Here is a 17,027-nt window from a genome sequence, read left to right on the forward strand (position 1 = left end):
TCCACTGCTAGCCTTACTGGAACTTCCTTATGTGTTACTTCTTTTGCTGCTACCAGGTTCCTCTCTTTATCTTTGATTTTTGACAGTTTGATTACATGTCTTAGTGTAGTCTTATTTGAATTGAATCCAGTTGAAGACTTCTGATCTTCCTTTAACTGGATATTTATGTCTTTCCTTATATTTGGAAAGTTTTCTGCAATTATTTTTTAAAATAGGCTTTCTGGACCTTGGACTTTCTCTTCTCCTTAAACTCGTATAATTCAAATATTTGTTCTTTTGGTGCTGTCTCATAAATCCCATGAGCTTTATTTTTATTTCTTTTTTCTCCTCTGACTGTACACTTTCAAATAACTTTTCTTTGAGTTCACATATTTTTTTCTTTGCTCAATCAATTCTGCTGTTGATGTTTTTCTATTGCATTTTTTATTTCATTCATTGTCTTTTTAAGCTCTGTAATTTGGTTTTTAAATAATTTTATTCTTTCTGTTAAATTTTTCTTTTTGGTCATTTATGATTTTCCTTATTATGTTGGGTTGCTTCTCTGTATTTTCTTGATGTTTGCTGAGCTACCTTAAAAACAATTATTTTGAATTCCTTGTCAGGCAGTTCATAAACCTCCATTTCTTAAGGGTCAGTTACTGGAGCTTTATTTTGTTCCTTTGGTGGTATCATATTTCCCTGATTATTCTTGAACCTTGTGGCTGTATGTTGGTGTCTGTGCTTTTGAAGAGTGGTGGCTTATTCCAGTTTTTGCAAACTGGCTTTTTCTGGGAAAGACCTTCAGTAGTTAGCCCATCCAGAGATTCTGGGTAGGCCTTCTGGCATGGTCTCTGGGCAGGCTTGCTTAGTGTCTGGGTCAGCAGGTGCACAGACCTATCTCTCAGATCCACAAGATTGAGCCTGCAGCCTGTGTCCATGGGGTTGGCCTGTGATATATGCCCCTGTACTGGGGTAGGCCTAGAGCCTGAGTTCACAGGGGTGGGTGTGGGTCCACAGGGGCTGCCCTGGAGTCTGTGTCTGCAGGGGTGGTCCTGGAGCCTGAGTTCATGGAGGTGGGTCTGCCATAGAGTCTATATCTGCAAGGGTGGTCCTGGAGCCTCAGTCCATAGGGGCCAGTCTGGCACTGGAATCTATTGGAGTGGGTCCGTATCTTGTGCCTTCTGGAGCCTTGATCGACAAGGACCAGGCTGGAGACTGGAAGTGCTGTAGTGCTGGGTCAGACATGGAGCCTGGGTCCAACAGGGCCATCTTGAACCTAGGATCCCAGGTGCTGGTCTGGAGCATGGGCTTGAGGGGGCCAGCTTGGAGGATGGGAATGCAGGTTCTGACCTAAGGCTAGTTTTTCAAGACTGGCCTGAGTCCTGGGACCATGGGGGCTTACGTGAAACCTGAGTTCAGAGGGGTGGTCCTGGAGCCTTGATCCATGGGCACTGGCTCAGCACTGTGGTCTACTGGGATGGGTCTGCTGGACCCCAGGTCTGTTGGAGTGTGGGGGCACAGGTGCTAGCCTAGAGAGTAGGGCTACAGGGAACAATCTGACACTAGGCAGACCTGGATCTTAAGGCCAGGGGTGCTAAACTGGCAGTGGGGAAGATGAAGTTTAGGGATGCGAGGGCCAGTTCACTGCTGGAGGCTATTGGGAACCAGGGGCCACCAGGGTTAGCCTCTTGTTCGTGTGTGCCTAGAAACTGAGTCTGCCAGGCAAGCCTGGAGCCTGGGGCTAGAGGATCTACCCTGGTGCTGGGCAGGTCTAGAGGCTCAGCTCATGGATACTAGCCTAGAGTCTAAAGTCATGGGGACTCGCCCAACATTGGGTTTTACTGGATCTGTCCCAGGGTTGGGGCCCAAGGCAAAGGCTGATGCTCACATTCCTCTCCTTTCCCCACACAGAGGGTACCTCTCTCCAAGCTGTGATGCCTGGGGTTGGGAGAGGGGTGATGCAGGTGATATAAAACTATCTTTCCTACCTTCTTCGATGCATCTTTTCTTATTTCTGTGCTATTCCCAGGTGCTGTAATCTCTCACCTGGTTTCCTTAGCTCTTGTGAAAATAGTGTTATGCATAGATAGTTGTTTAAATTGATGTTTCTGTGAGGGCACAAGTGTTAGAAAGTCATATTCTGTCATCTTGTTCACATCCAGATGGAGAATGGATCTAAATATTTCTGTATACAATCCTTTCTGCATAGAATACTTTCTGCATAGAAAAAAATGATCTGTCTAGTCTAGTAGGTTACCAGGAGGTTTTTTTGGCTCATAAATTGATACCCTTTATTCAACTGTATCCATTTAGCAGATCCAAGCTATGACATTGAGAAAGGAATCTGTAAAGAGGTCACAGAGCAAAATCTTAGAGTCCAACTAAAGTCTTGTCTGTGAAATTTCCACTCTGACAATGTCATCATGCTGTGTACAGCTCTATATCCTCTCCACCAGATCTTTTCCCAAACACTAATATAATTACCAGAGGAAGAAATGAGCACAGGAGACATCTGGAGAAACTCAGAAACCTGAAGGTGAGAGACTGCTTGTTACACCTCCTCCTACATGATGTATTCTAGACTGAAGTTTTAGAGTGTCTCTTACAGCAAAAGTGTTATTTAATCAAATTACCCCTTCACCAATTCAGTTTCAAAATAACTGAATATTTAATTAATTCTCCAGAGGGATCTAAAATATGCAGTTTCTGAATTGATTAGTGAGTAAAAACTTTATGTTTTTTCTGTAATTCTAACCTCATTGAACTCAAACTAAATGCCCCTAAATGCTATCAATCTAAAGGATATTCGAATGTTAGAGCTGAATATTAAGAACATCTATAGGACCATGGGCTTCTAAATAGCACCCACCCTGTTTTCACAATTAAGCTGTACCTGAAGTTAAAGGAGAGGGAACTATTCATAATGTGTAATTTTATAAAAATATTTAATTAAGCATTTGTAAATGCTAGGTCATAGTCAAATTTTTAAAAGCTATTTCGTGGGTATATTTAATGGTTATGCTGTGGTTTGAATGTCCCTTCAAAAGTCATGTTGAAACTTAATCCCCAATGTGACATTATTGAGAGGTGGGGCCTTTAAAAGGTGGTTGAATCATGAGGACAGACCCATTAACCCATGCTCTATTGGTCTGTCCTTGTGATTCAACCACCTTTTAAAGGCCCCACCTCTCAATAATGTCACATTGGGGAATAAGTTTATAATCCCCCTAATTATAAAGCCACCATAATGTCACATTATGGATTAATATGTTAATGAATTAATAAGCTATTGTGGGCGGGGACCAGTGGTTTTATAAAAAGAGAAAGAGAGACCTGAACAAACATGTTCAGTCCTTACCATATGATTCCCCACACCACTTCGGGACTCTTCAGAGTCTCCACCAGCAAGAAGGCTCTCACCAGATGAAGCCCCTCAACCTTGGGCTCCTCAGCCTCCAGAACTGTAAGAAATAAAAGCATTTTTTAAAATAAATTACCCAGTTTCAGGTATTCTGTTATAAGCAAGAAAAAATGGACTAAGGCAAGGTACTTGCTTAATTCCACATGATAAAAATTCTGCAGCAGAAAAAAAAATAATATGTAGGTTCCACCTAACTGCAACTAAGCAATTAGAAAAACAAATCTCTTGTAGTTCTAAACACCCGAGAGGGGAAAAAAAGAAAGAAAGAAAAGGGAAAAAACCAAATGTCTTAGTTAAAATACTGTGCAACTCAAGGCTGATTACTTGTCTAACTAGAATGACAACAAACAAGGCATTTCAGGACAATCTTGAGAACAATTCGTGTATCAAAAAAGCCACCAATCGGGTATAAGGTTCTCCTTATTATGAGAAGTTACAAAACAACCTCTGCTTTGACAGATACCCTTATGGCAATGGAAATGACAATGTGAGTGGCAAAGTCGACATAAGAATATACTCAGTAGCAAAATATGGGAAACAGTCTTTATTTCCTTAATCAAAACAGGAGTGGTTAAAGAGAGTCACAGATTATACCCAGGGCAAGGAGCACTAAAAAATGGGTCATAGGTGAGGTCACCTCGATGGACCTTCAACATCGAAGTGGTCAGACAATTTTTCAACTCATTAAAATTTAAGCACATCACCCATCTACTTAAATAACAACAACAACAACAACAAACCTTCCTAAAAATTAACATTTTCATACAAACGTTTGAATATGCACGTTCTTATTTGCAATATAGGACTCACCAGCTCTAAAAATAAAATCATGACAGCTCACAGTCTTTCATTGTACAGTGAACATCCTAGATTTACTCACACTCAAAACTCATTCGTCCTAAATTGTCAACCACCAAGAAAATTGTGTTTTGTTTAAAAATTTTCTTGAAAGATAAATAAAACTAATCTGGCCTGGCATTTCTCTGAGTCCTCTAGGTTTAGGGGACTGGGTGGAACCCAGTAGAGGCAGCAGTCAGTAGCATCTATACAAAAAGTAGTTCCAGCCAGTGAGGCAATTAATTACCCAGCACAGATGAAAGCAGCATAAACAAAAGAGAGAGAGACTCTCTTAAATAAGGAATCCAAGTTGTTAGCACAAGAATAACTAAAGCAGGTATGTCAAATGCAAGGGCCGAAAGGGAGATTTCTTAAAAGGGAAATGAGCCAGGAATTATGAGCAGAAACAGGTGGTAAAGCACAATTTAAAACTAGCCAAGGTGAATTTTCACAACATAGGTGTGGTACTGAGTGCTGTATACAGGGTAAAGATACAAGGCTGGACTGGGTGATGTAAAAACTCATTAAATAAATTGTCTGACTGGTATTTGTGAGAGAGTTTATATGCTGCAAAAATACCTAGTCATTTTGTTTACTCTCAAAATGCCACTTAGGAATTCAAGGTCAGGTTTAAATTTGCACTTTTCTTCCCTAAAGCAGATGGATGGGCAAGGTCTTCAGCACCAGTCTGGAATGCAGCTTATTCAGAAGCCCTGCTGTCATGCTTAAGGCAGCCCACTTTTTAAGGGGTGGCCAGCTGAGTAGGCATTTGTCAAGCAGAGAGCAGAAACAGAACAAGATGCATGGAGGGAACATTAAGCACAAAATCAGGCCATGTGGCAATAAGCATGCCCTGCTGTGAAGCAATCTCAGCACCCGGGAGAAAGTGAGTCATTGTGAATGCAGGGAGAAAAGACACAGAGCAGCAGATTTTGCAAACAGTGACCACAACCACCAAGCCCAGACTATGTTACAAATGGACTCTGAAAAGGACTGCATCAAACACACACACACACACACACACACACAGCACACACATGCAGCGTGCACACACACACACAGGGGGTTTAACGCTCTTGCTGTAAGCACCTCTAACATATATCACTAACAGAAAAGGAATGAAAGAGAAAAAACACTTTTTAATAATTATGTTTAATAGTCATATTGTCAAAGAAATTATCTCTACTTTAATGCTATTTTCTCTCTTTGGGTGTTCTGGATTTCTCCAAAAGCTGAAAAAAATATTTTTAAGTATAAATCAGCTATTATCAGGAAATTAGAATGATTTTCAGATGACGATTCTTTCTTTCTTCCTTCCTTTCTTTTTTTTTTTTTTTTTTTTTGAGACAGGGTATTGTAATCTTGGAGACAGGGTATTGTAATCTTGCTATGTTGTCCAGGTTGGTCTCCAACTTTTGGGCTCAAGTGATCCTCCCACCTCAGTCTCCCAAGTAGCTGGGATTACAGGCATGTGCCACCATGCCTGGCTTCCATTCCAGATTTCTAAGACTACTAGTTAGACAGGTAGATAATAAACTCTTTCATTAATTCACTCATTTATTTGTTCACTCAACCATTATTTATCAAGCACCCAGCCTAAGACAACACTGTACAGACCTCTGGAGTCACAATGGTGAGCCTTACAGGTACAGTTTCTGCCCTATCGGAGTTGACTTTCTGGTAGAAAAGTCAGATATTAATTAAACAGTCTCATGAATTTGGAAGCATAGAGTGGAGGACTTGGCATAGTCCCACAAATACAAGAAAAGTTTTCTTGAGGAAATGACATTTAACCTGAGCTCCAAAGGATGAGGAGAAGTGTTTTAGGACCTGCCAATTTAGGCATGATCCCCTCTCTTAGGCCTTGTTTTGTTTTGTTTCCTTTTGCTTTTTAAATATATAATGTGATTAAAGTATCAAGGCACCAAGAAAGAGACCAGCCAAAAGTGCAGGCATTTGCAGTGACATCCAGCATCTTAAAGGTGTTCTGTCGCTCAGGCTGCAGTGCAGTGGTGCCATCTCGGCTCACTGCAACCTCCCCCTCCCAGGTTTAAGCGATTCTCCCACCTCAGCCTCCCGAGTAGCTAGGACTACAGGCATCCGCCACCACACCCAACTAATTTTCGTACTTTTAGTAGAGACGGGGTTTTGCCATGTTGGCTAGGTTGGTCTCAAACTCCTGACCTCAGGTGAACTGCCCGCCTCAGCCTCCCAAAGTGCTGGGATTACAGGCATGAGCTATTGCATCCGGCCAGGTTATGTATTTATATATGATATCAGGAATTGGGTGAGAGAATCACTATTAGACCAGCATAAAGTTCATTAATAAATAAGTGAGGAGTAAAAGGACAGTCATAACAACTGGAAGGAAGAGAGGCCAAAACGCACATGCCTCAATGAAGCACAATTTTCAACAAGACTGTGGAAGCTACCCAAAAACAGCATTGAAGAGCAAGGAGAACCCCAACCCTCTCTCTATTCTCAGAGGCATATGTGGTATGCAAAAATGCACAACTATCCCCAAGGCAACCTCAAAATCTATGCTTCCATTTCTCCAGACCATCTGCCCTTGCTCTTCCAAGTCTATCCTTTTTACTCTGTCAAAAGTTTATGGAATGATACCATCATTTCTTTTAAATTATAAACACTATTGGGTATTTGAAAGATCACATTTTTGGTTTAGCTAGCTCAACCCTAAGATAGTTAAAGCTGCTATTATAGGCCTATCAGATAGTCTCAGAAGCACCAAAAAAGTGGAATGTTTGGATAACATTCCACTTTTTTTTTTTTTTGAGATGGAGTTTCGCTCTTGTTGCCCATGCTGGAGTGCAATGGCATGATCTCGGCTCACTGCAACCTCTGCCTCCCAGGTTCAAGCGATTCTCCTGTTTCAGCCTCCCAAGTAGCTGGGATTACAGGCACGCACCACCACACCTGGCTAATTTTTTGTATTTTTAGTGGAAACAGGGTTTCACCATGTTAGCCAGGCTGGTCTCAAACTCCTGACCTCAGGTCATCTGCCCACCTCGGCCTCCCAAAGTGCTGGGATTACAGGCGGAGTTTAACTTTTAAAGTAAGACCTTCAAGGAATATTAATCAGGGATGCATATTCACAGTCTATTCAGTTGGTATATTTGGATTTTATACTCAATATGTCTATAATACCATACTTTCACACTTCTGCATCTCCACAGTTACAAGGTCTTAATCATAGTGACTCATACTGAACTCTTCTTTGGTAAGTGGGATTAACATTCCCACATGAACTCAAGACACTAAATTATTAATAGCCTCCCAAGGCTTTTGGTTTTTACTGTAATGCCTGCAATGCTTTCATAAAAGTTTAACAGCATTTAAGTAAAATATAGGCTCAAAGTATAACAGTTTTTAAAGCTATTTTTCCTACTATGATTTCAACATTCTTCAGGATAGGAAAAAACTAACAAAAAAGGCCACTGTAAGCTTCTCATCAGGTAAATATTAAGTGAGGTGATGATCTTTGTAATTATTTTTAAATGTTATTACATCACACTGAAGAGTTTTGTTTTTGCTATGTAGCATTTATGGCTCATCATCATGACTTTCTTGACCATCTGTGTTGGCATGAAACCAGTAGTAGTCAATGAAAAGTGAAAAACTGAAACAACTGTGATATGGCTCCCAAAAGACGTGGTTTTACTGGGTTTTGTCTATTAATTTTCATGAAGGTAACTGGGGAAGACAATACTAGAAAATATTCAGGAGAAATGCTAATCACAAAGAGGAAATCCCTTTGCAAAATGCTGAAGAATTTATCATTAAAAAAGCAAGGAGGGCTGGTGGCAGTGGCTCATGCCTGTAATCCCAGCACTTTGGGAGGCCAAGGTAAGAAGATCACTTGAGCCCAGGAGTTTGAGACCAGCCTGGGCAACATAGCAAGACTCTGTCTCTATTAAAAAAATATTTTTTTTAATAGGTAAGGAGGAAGGGAGATGAAGGAAATTAGTCACAGCAATGTTACCTTCAAGTGTGGGAATTAAAATAAAAAGGGTCCAAAAACAAAGGAAAATAGACCCTAAGAAGGGGTTTCCAGAAAAGATGTAGATTACAGTTGACCCTTGAATAATGCAGGAGTTAGGAGCACTGACCTTACTCGCAGTCAAAAGTACATGTATAACTTTTGACTCCTCCCAAATCCTAGCACTCCCAAAGTGCTAGGATTACAGGTGTGAGCCACTGAGTCTGGCCACATTGACAGACTTTTAATGGACTTCAGGTTGTGATAGGGTGAAAGGAAACAATCATCATATTTACCAAAGAAAGTGATCAAGAGTATATTTGTTTCAAAAGCTTTGCCATTCTTAGAAGAATGACACGGAGTGAGAACATTCAGATAAGTTGCAGAGAAAAAAAACAAAGAAAATAAGAATTCTGGATCTGCAGTTCATGGAACTCACCTACAGGAGAAAGGAATAGCAAAGGGTACAAATTATATAATGGAAATTAGAATATGAGATGAAATTGAAAGGAGAACCTGAAGAGTCAAAGTAAGAAAGAAGGGGGAGTTTACAGGGAACCTAGAAGTGGTGACACCATCATACAATCATGAAGAAAGCAAAACTTTTAGAAGAGAAAAGCAAAATAAATAGCACATACATGTAAACAGGTAGTAAGAGAAGACTACAAAGCTCAAGATACACTTTTCAAACTAATTTTTTCAAAATTATAGACAATGAAAAGACAAAGTGTGAAGCGACTAGCATCAGGGCTCCTCTCAGTGGTAGTATTAGCTTGCTAAGGCTGTCATAATAAAATACCACAAACTCAGTGGCTTAAACATTCTGGAGGGTAGGAGTCTGAAATCAAGGAATCAGCAGGGTTGGTTCCTTCTAGGGCTGTTCAGATAAGGATCTGTTCTAGGCTTCTGGACTTGGCCATAGACGAAGATCTTCTGTGTCCCTTCACATGACATTCTTCTGTGCATATCTGTGTCCAAACTTCTCAATTTTTTTTATACTTTAAGTTCCTGGATATATGTGCAGAATGTGCAGGTTTGTTACATAGGTATACACATGCCATGGTGGTTTGCTGCACCCATCAACCCATCATCTACATTAGGTATTTCTTCTAATGCTATCACTCCTCTTGCCTCCCACTTCCCGACAGGCCCTGGTGTGTGATGTTCCCCTCCCTGTGCCCATATGTTCTCATTGTTCAACTCCCACTTATGAATGAGAACATGTGGTGTTTAGTTCTCTATTCCTGTGCTGAGAATGATGGTTTCCAGCTTCATCCATGTCCCTGCAAAGGACATGAACTCATCCTTTTTTATGGCTACATAATATTCCATGGTGTATATGTGCCACATTTTCTTTATCCAGTCTATCATTGATGGGCATTTGGGTTAGTTCCAAGTCCTTTCTATTGTAAATAGCGCTGCAATAAACATATATGTGTGCATGTGTCTTTATAGTACAATAATTTCTAATCCTTTGAGTATATACCTAGTAATGGGATTGCTGGGTCAAATGGTATTTCTGGTTCTAGATCCTTGAGGAATCGCCACACTGTCTTCCACAATGGTTGAACTAATTTACACTCCCACCAACAGTGTAAAAGTGTTCTGATTTCTCCACATCCTCTCTAGCATCTGTTGTTTCCTGACTTTTTAATGATTGCCATTCTAACTGACGTGAAATGGTATCTCGTGGTTATAATTTGCATTTCTCTAATGACCAGTGATGATGAGCTTTTTTTCATATGTTTGTTGGCCGCATAAATGTCTTCTTTTGAGAAGTGTCTTTTCATATACTTCGCCCACTTTTTGATGGGGTTAGTTTTTTCTTGTAATTTGTTTAAGTTCCTTGTAGATTCTGGATATCAGCCCTTTGTCAGATGGATAGATTGCAAAAATGTTCTCCCATTCTGTAGGTTGCCTGTTTACTCTGATGATAGTTTCTTTTGCTGTGCAGAAGCTCTTTAGTTTAATTAGATCTCATTTGTCAATTCTGGCTTTTGTTGCCATTGCTTTTGGTGTTTTAGTCATGAAGTCTTTGCCCATGCCTATGCCCTGAATGACATTGCTTAGGTTTTCTTCAAAGGTTTTTATGGTTTTAGGTCTTATGTTCACATTTTTAATCCATCTTGAGTTAATTTTTGTATAAGGTGGAAGGAAAGGGTCCAGTTTCAGTTTTTTGCATATGGCTAGCCAGATTTCCCAACACCATTTATTAAATAGGGAATCGTTTCCCCATTGCTTGTTTTTCTCAAATTTGTCAAAGATCAGATGGTTGTAGATGTGCAATGTTATGTCTGAGGCCTCTGTTCTGTTCCATTGGTCTGTATATCTGTTTTGGTACCAGTACCATGCTGTTTTGGTTACTGTAGCCTTGTAGTATGGTTTGAAGTCAGGTAGTATGAGGCCTCCAGCTTTGTTCTTTTTGCCTTAGGACTGTCTTGGCTATACAGGCTCTTTTTTGGTTCCATGTGAAATTTAAAGTAGTTTTTTCTAATTCTGTGAAGAAAGCTAATGGTAGCTTAATGGGTATAGCACTGAATCTATAAAGTACTTTGGGCAGTATGGCCATTTCCATGATACTGATTCTTCCTATCCATGAGCATGGCATGTTTTTCCATTTGTTTGTGTCCTCTCTTCTTTCCTTGAGCAGTGGTTTGTACTTCTCCTTGAAGAGGTCCTTCACATTCCTTTAAGTTGTATTCCTAGGTATTTTATTCTCTTTGTAGTAGTTGTGAATGGAAGTTTACTTATGATTTGGCTCTCTATTATTGGTGTACAGGAATGCTTGTGATTTTTGCACATTGATTTTGTAGCCTGAGACTTTGCTGAAGTTGCTTATCAGCTTAAGGAGTTTTGGGTTGAGACAATGGGGTTTTCTAAATATACAATCATGTCATCTGCAAACAGAGATAATTTGACTTCCTGTCTTCCTATTTAAATACCCTTTATTTCTTTCTCTTGCCTGACTGCCCTGGCCAGAACATCCAATACTATGTTGAATAGGAGTGGTGAGAGAGGGCATCCTTGTCTTGTGCTGGTTTTCAAAGGGAATGCTTCCAGCTTTTGCCCATTCAGTATGATATTGGTTGTGGGTTTGTCCTAAATAGCTCTTATTATTTTGAGATACATTCCGACAATACCTAGTTTATTGAGTGTTTTTAGCATGAACGTTGTTGAATTTTATCAAAGAGCTTTTCTGCATCTATTGAGATAATCATGTGGTTTTTGTCATTGGTTCTGTTTATGTGATGGGTTACATTTATTGATTTGCGTTTGTTGAACCAGTCTTGCATTACAGGGATGAAGCCAACTTCATCACAGTGGATAAGCTTTTTAATGTGCTGCTGGATTAGGTTTGCCAGTATTTTATTGAGAATTTTTACATAGATGTTCATCAGGGATATTGGCCTGAAATGTTCTTTTTTTGTTGTGTCTCTACCAGGTTTTGGTATCAGGATGATGCTGGCCTCCTAAAATGAGTTAGGGAGGAGTCCCTCTTTATCTATTGTTTGGATAGTTTCAGAAGGAATGATACCAGCTCCTCTTTGTACCTGTGGTAGAATTCGGCTATGAATCCACCTGGTCCTGGGTTTTTTTTTTTTTTTTGGCTGGTTGGTAGGCTATTAATCACTGCCTCAATTTCAGAAGCTGTTATTGATCTATTCAGGGATTCACCTTCTTGGGAGCTGAAGGGGGTTTAGTCTTGGGAGGGTGTATGTGTCCAGGAATTTATCCATTTCTTCTAGATTTTCTTGTTTACTTGCCTAGGGGTGTTTATAGTATTCTCGGATGGTAGTTTGTATTTCTGTGGGATCAGTGGTGATATCCCCTTTATCATTTTTTTATTGTGTCTATTTTATTCTTCTCTCTTTTCTTCTTTATTAGTGTGGCTAGTGGCCTCTCTATTTTGTTAATCTTTTCAAAAAACCAGTTCCTGGATTCATTGACTTTTTGATGGGTGTTTCGTGTCTCTATCTCCTTCAGTTCTGCTCTGATCTTAGTTATTTTTTGTCTTCTGCTAGCTTTTGAATTTGTTTGCTCTTGCTTCTCTAGTTCTTTTAATTGTGGTGTTAGGGTGTCAATTTTAGATCTTTCCCACTTTTTCATGTGGGCATTTAGTGCTATAAATTTCCCTCTAAACACTGAGTTAGTTTTGTCCCAGAGATTCTGGTACATTGTGTCTTTGTTCTCATTGGTTTCAAAGAACTTATTTATTTCTGCCTTAATTTCATTATTTACCCAGTAGTCATTCAGGAGAAGGTTGTTCAGTTTCCATGTAGTTGTATGGTTTTGACTGAGTTTCTTACTCCTGAGTTCTAATTTGATTGCACTGTGGCCTGAGAGACTCTTTGTTATGATTTCTTTTCTTTTGCATTTGCTAAGGAGTGTTTTACTTCCAATTATATAGTCGATTTTAGAATAAGTGTGATGTGGTGCTGAGAAGAATGTATATTCTGTTGATTTGGGGTGGAGAGTTCTGTAGATGTCTATTAGATCTGCTTGGTCCAGAGCTGAGTTCAAGTCCTGTATATCCTTGCTAATTTTCTGTCTCATTGATGTGTCTAACATTGACAGTAGGGTGTTAAAGTCTCCCACTATTATTGTGTGGGGGTTTCAGTCTCTTTGTAGGTCTCTAAGAACTTGCTTTATGAATCTGGGTGCTCCTGTATTGGGTGCATATATATTTAGGATAGTCAGCTCTTCTTGTTGCATTTATCCCTTTACCATTATGTAAAGCCCTTCTTTGTCTTTTTTGATCTTTGTTGGTTTAAAGTCTATTTTATCAGAGACTAGAATCGTAACCTCTACTTTTTTTTTTGCTTTCCATTTGCTTGGTAAATCTTCCTCCATTCCTTTATTTTGAGCTTATGTGTGTCTTTGCACATGAGATGGGTCTTCTGAATACAGCACACTGATGGGTCTTGACTCTTTATCCAATTTGGCAGTCTGTGTCTTTTAATTGGGGCATTTAGCCTGTTTACATTTAAGGTTAATATTGTTATGTGTGAATTTGATCCTGTCATTATGATGCCAGCTGTCTGTTTTGCCCATTAGTTGATGCAGTTTCTTCATAGTGTCAATGGTCTTTACATTTTGGTGTATTTTTGCAGTGGCTGGTACCAGTTTTTCCTTTCCATATTTAGTGATTCCTTCAGGACCTCTTGTAAGGCAGGCCTGCTGGTGACAAAATCCCTCAGCATTTGCTTGTCTGTAAAGGATTTTATTTCTCCTTCACTTATGAAGCTTAGTTTGACTGGATATGAAATTCTGGGTTGAAAATTCTTTTCTTTAAGAATGTTGAATACTGGCCCCCACTCACTTCTGGCTCGTAGAATTTCTGCCGAGAGATCCATTGTTGGGCTTCCCTTTGTGCACAACCCGATCTTTCTCTCTGGCTACCCTTAATATTTTTTCCGTCATTTCAACCTTGGTGAATCTGAAAATTATGTGTCTTGGGGTTGCTCTTCTCAGTCTGACCCTTATCAGAGCTTTCCTGAATTTGAATGTTGGCTTGTCTTGCTAGGTTAGGGAAGTTCTCCTGGATAATTTCCTGAAGGGTGTTTTCCAACTTGGTTCCATTCTCCCTGTCACTTTCATGTACATCAATCAAATGTAGGTTTGGTCTTTTCACATAGTCCCATATTCCTTGGAAGCTTTGTTCATTCCTTTTCATTCTTTTTTCTCTAATCTTGTCTTCATGCTTTATTTCATTAAGTTGATCTTCAATCTCTGATATCCTTTCTTCTGCTTGATAGATTTGGCTATTGATACTTGTGTATGATTCACGAAGTTCTCATGCTCTGTTTTTCAGCTCCATCAGGTCATCAATGTTCTCTCTAAACTGGTTATTCCAGTTAGCTGTTCCTGTAACCTTTTATCAAGGTTCTTAGCTTCCTTGCATTGGGTTAGAACATGCTCCTTTAGCTCAGAGGAGTTTTTTATTACCCACCTTCTGAAGCCTACTTCTATCTATTCATCAAACTCATTCTCTATCCAGTTTTGTTCCCTTGCTGGCAAGGAGTTGTGATCCTTTGGAGGAGAAGAGGCATTCTTGTTTTTGGAATTTTCAGCCTTTTTGCACTGGCTTTTCCTCATCTTTGGGGATTTACCTACTTTTCGTCTTTGATGTTGGCAACCTTCAGATGGGGTTTTTGCATGGTTATCCTTTTTGTTGATGTTGATGCTATTTTTCTGTTCGTTTTCTTTCTAACAGCCAGGCCCCTCTTCTGCAGGTCTGCTGGAGTTTGCTAGGGGTCCACTCCAGAACCTGTTTGCCTGGGTATCCCCAGCAGAGGCTGCAGAGCAGCAAAGATTGCTGCCTGCTCCTTCCTCTGGAAGCTTCATTCCAGAGGGGCACCTGCCAGATGCCAGCCGGAGCCCTCCTGTATGAGATGTCTGTCAACCCCTGCTGGGAGGTGTCTCCCCATCAGGAGGCACAGGGATCAGGGACCCACTTGAGGGGGCAGTCTGACCCTTATCAGAGCTTGAATGCTGTGCTTGGAGATCTACTGCTCTCTTCAGGGCTGACAGGCAGGAACGTTTAAGTCTGCTGAAGCTGCGCCTTCCCCCAGGTGCTCTGTCTCAGAGAGATGAGAGTTTTATGTATAAGCCCCTGACTGGGGCTGCTACCTTTCTTTCAGAGATGCCCTGCCCAGAGAGGAGGAATCTAGAGAGGCAGTCTGGCTACAGCGGCTTTGCCACACTGTAGTGGGTTCTGACCAGTTCGAATTTCCCAGCAGCTTTGTTTACACTGTGAGGGAAAACCACCTACTAAGGCCTCAGTAATGGTGGATGCCCCTTCCCCCACCAAGCTCGAGCATCCCACGTTGACTTCAGACTGCTGTGCTGGCAGCAAGAATTTCAAGCCAGTGGATCTTAGCTTGTTGGGCTCCACAGGGGTGGGATCTGCTGCGCAAGACAACTCAGCTCCCTGGCCTCAGCCCCCTTGCCAGGGGAGTGAACAATTCTGCCTTGCTGGCGTTCCAGGAGCCATTCAATTGGAAATGCAGAAATCACCCACCTTCTGCGTTGGTCTTGCTGGGAGCTACAGACCAGAGCTGTTCCTGTTCGGCCACCTTGCCTGGGAATCCCCCACTTTTTTTTTTTTTTTTTTTTTAAGACAGGGTCTTGCTCTGTCACCCAGGCTGGAGTGCAGTGGTGCCATTTTGGCTCACTGCAACCTCTGCCTCCCAGGCTCAAGCAATTCTCATGCCTCAGCCTCCCAAGTAGCTGGAATTACAGGCATGTGCCACCATGTCCATGATTTTTGTATTTTTAGTAGAGACAGGGTTTCGTTATGTTGGCCAGGCTGATCTTGAACTCCTGGCCTCAAGTGATCCACCCATCTCGGCCTCCCAAAGTGCTAGGATTACACAAATTTCCCCTTCTTATAAGAATACTAGTCACAGTGGATTAGAGGACCACCCTATTCCAGGATGACTTCATACCAACTTAATCAATTTTATCAGCAACAATTCTCTGTCCAAATAAGGTCACATTCTAGGGTACTGGGGTTAGGGTTTAACATACGAATTTTAGGAGGACGTAATTCAATCCATAACAGTAGTCAACAGGGTTGCCAGCAGAATGCCAAGCAGGAGAGGGATTTTTATGTAACCCAGCTATCATCTGAGGTCTCCTGCTCCTTGAAATTTAAATACAATCATACTGAACCCCTATCCACACCCAGTGGATATTCACGCCCTCCCCAATACTTCAGTGGTTTCCCTGGGTATTATCAAGGCAAACTCCCATTTCTGGTTCCTGCTCCCATGTGCTCTCTATCTTGCTGCAATGATCCACGAGAGCAATATGTGTCTTCCTTCCTTGGTATCCACCAAACCAATGAAAAACAAGTAAGGGTCCTACTCATTCTAAGGACTCGTGAGGGTAATGCATGTTGCTAAAGATACAAAGGCCATTTGGGAAAATGAGGTGTGGGAGATGAGGTATGTGTGTGTAGGCAGCACACAGTGAGCCACTAAACCTTTCTGTCATGAAGTGTCTTGTAGGCCAGTTTGCCACCAGGCTTCCACGCCAAGGTTGCTCCTTCCTGATGCCTGGCATATCTTCAAGCAAACCTTTGTGCTGCCAAATCAACCCTGTGTTTCCTGTAGTCTTCTGTGAACTGGAGTGAATTCCCTGAAGAAAAGGAGAGAGGCCCTGTCCCATCCCCACTGGGTCACATTTGTCACATTGGCACTGGAGCAGGGCCACTTGTGTGTTGCAGTGGGCCTCTTGCGGTTACAGCCCTCTCAGCTTCCCTTTGAGCCTTTGTCTTGAGACTCATCCGAGGGTGGGATCCTATATGAAAGATACAAACTGTGTGGCCTCCTTCATTCCTTTCCTCCCTTTCCCCAGGGTGTAGGGCAAAATGCCTTTACCTCGCTTCATGCAGATAAACTTCCTATAGCACCATCTATGAATCTAGGCTTGTCTGCATCCCAGAATATACTCAAATAGGAACTTTTGTTTCATTTACTCATTAAGCTTTCTGAAATGGGAGCTTTGGCAATGAAACACAAGAAAATTCCCATCACAACTGAAAGAAACTGAAAAATGTAAGAGAAATGATCTAAGGGAGTGGGGATCTGTTCTTTCAATGTGTCAGAAAAGAGGAAACATATTACAATACATAGAAACTCTCAATGGAAAGCACAAACCCAAAGATTTTTAAAGAGCAAAGTAAACATTCCCAATTGCGAGCATATTCATCAAGCACGTGCTAGAAAAAACAAAGGTAAAATACCAGAGTGAGATATCAAAAGACAACATCTGAGAGACAGTTCCGTC

At 41.0% G+C, this 17,027-nt stretch overlaps 1 protein-coding gene across 9 annotated transcripts in view; it reads right to left on the reverse strand.

The window, feature by feature from the left end:
* Positions 1-17,027, reverse strand: part of LOC103786936 (atherin-like) — a 133,898-nt gene that overhangs the window by 31,688 nt on the left and 85,183 nt on the right. For all 9 annotated transcript variants that reach the window (XR_008625268.2, XR_008625267.2, XR_010112065.1 and 6 more), the window contains one exon: positions 3,338-3,440. The gene's annotated coding sequence lies outside the window, so the exon portion shown is untranslated. The remainder of the gene's footprint in view (positions 1-3,337; positions 3,441-17,027) is intronic.

The sequence above is a fragment of the Pan paniscus genome, chromosome 3 (genome assembly GCF_029289425.2).
Source record: "Pan paniscus chromosome 3, NHGRI_mPanPan1-v2.0_pri, whole genome shotgun sequence".
Classification (NCBI taxonomy): domain Eukaryota; kingdom Metazoa; phylum Chordata; class Mammalia; order Primates; family Hominidae; genus Pan; species Pan paniscus.